We start from the raw sequence: 2,199 nt of genomic DNA on the forward strand, positions 1-2,199 counted from the left end.
AGCACTGCACGTGTGGCCAGCCTGATCTGTCACTGCTCTTCCTCCTGCTACACCCATGCCCCCAACCCTGTATGTCCCAAATCAGCTGGATTCCCTGCAGTTCCCTTAAGAACCCAGGAAGGTTGCTGGCCCTCCAGGATCAGGTGAGGTGAGATCCACCCACAGCTTGCTCCTCATCCCTAGCTCTAACGCCCCTTGAATCCATCTAGGATTTTACCCGGGCAGTCTCACCAGCTGTGGGCCTTCCCTTTTCTGGAGTCAACACTTAACTTCTCTTATGTGTCAGCTCCTAAGAACATTTGACAACATCTTAGAAAATTGCAAAGTACCCAAAGGTACCCAGAGACAACCACTGTTCACATCTTGACACTTTTTATCAGAATTGTTTTTAGGGACAGTGCCTGGTTCTGTTGACCAAGCTGGAATGCAGTGGCTATTCACAGGCACGATCATAGCGCACTGCAGCCTTGAGCTCCTGGGCTCAGGTGATCCTCCTGCCTCAGACCCCCAGGTAGGTGGGAATACAGGTGCACAATGTGCCTGGCTTATTAGAATTTTTTTTTTTTTTTAATCCAAGAGAATAGAAGGGCTTTTGATGAAGAGCAGCAAGTTTGGGATGGGCCCTCTCCCAACCCCAAACTCTTACCCAAGAGTGTGTGATCTCTGCTCCTGGATGTTGTCTCCTAGCTCTAAGCTCTCAGATTGCTTGTATTAGGAAGAATGCTTTCATCAGAATGTAACAGATCACCTAAGAGTGGCTAAACAACAAGGACATTTATTTCAAGTAATGAAAAGTTCAAAAGTCAGTGGTTCTAGGTATCTGAGATCTGAGTGAGCAGAGAACCACAAGTCTCCTGGCCTTCTCCTCCTGGTCACAAGATAGCTGTCAGGGCTCCAGGCATCATATTTCCACTAAACAGCACCTAGGCAGAAAGAAAGGGGGCAGCCGAGAAACTTTTCCAAGTGCATCTCTCTTTTTCTTTTTTTTCTTTTTTTTTTGAGACACGGTCTCACTCTGCCTCCTGGGCTGGAGTAGAATGGCACGATAATAGCTCACTGAAGCCTCAACCTCCCAAGCTAAAGCAATCTCCTCACCTCAGCCTCTTGAGCAGCTGGGACCACAGGTGCACGCCACCACGCCTGGCTAACTTTTGTATTTTTGTAGAGATGGGGTTTCACAATGTTGCCCAGGCTGGTCTCGAACTCCTAGGCTCAAGCAATCCACCTGCCTCAACCTCCCAAAGTGCTGGGACTACAGGCAAGAGCCACTGTGCCTGGCCCCACGTGCATCTCTTTAATTAGGGAGGAAAGTATTTTCCTGAAGCTGCCTGAAGATATCCCCTTACAAGTCCCAAGTCAAAACTGGGTCAGGGAGCCCTCTACACAGCATCTGCTACACCCCATTTCTAGTTCATAAGATCCACTGATGTCCCAGTGGATTAGGCATTGGGTCACTTGGAAACCATTCCCCTCTATCCCTACTCCTCCCGTGCAGTCTTTAAGTACCTCTGTTGGTTATCTTTTTAATTTCAAGAAACTTACTTGCCCCTTCGTTCCTTATTCCACCACATGCCCACAGAAGCTCTTGCCTCCCCACTATTGTCCCTGTCAGCCTTCCTACCCTCTTCCCTTCACTGCTACCTCCCAACTTTTATATCTTTACTTTCACATTGTGACAGATGATAACGCTGACATTCCATTCTGCAACCATAATAAAATTCAGGTCAATACAAAAGTTGAATATTAATGAAAACTAGAAAGATAACATTTTCATTATTTGAGACAACTATACCATATATTTCCTTTGGGTACCTATATATGTAAGTTTTTAGAAACATCTAGAAAAGTACACATTGAGCCCATTACTGTGGTTACCTCTGGAGAGGAGGAAGGGAATAGGGTGGCAATGGGTGGCCCAAAGGGACTCTAGCTTCATCTGCAATGTTCTCTTTTTTTAAAAAGCGGAATGTATTCATGTTTTGCTTGTGTCATTTGACTGCAATTTTCAAAAAAATTCCTATTCATTTTCAGGCAATTATGTGGGCTCCGTGTGTTTGGATGTGCTTGAGTGTTTGTGCCCAGGGAGGAGGACTATTTACTTTGTGTGTGCCTGTGAATGCAGTAGAGTGATTAGTAAGTAGATAAAAAAGAAATGTAGCAAGCAAAAGCAAAACAAAAAAGGGGGCTGGAGAGAACTAA

Source organism: Macaca fascicularis, chromosome 10, assembly GCF_037993035.2.
Source record: "Macaca fascicularis isolate 582-1 chromosome 10, T2T-MFA8v1.1".
Classification (NCBI taxonomy): Eukaryota; Metazoa; Chordata; class Mammalia; order Primates; family Cercopithecidae; genus Macaca; species Macaca fascicularis.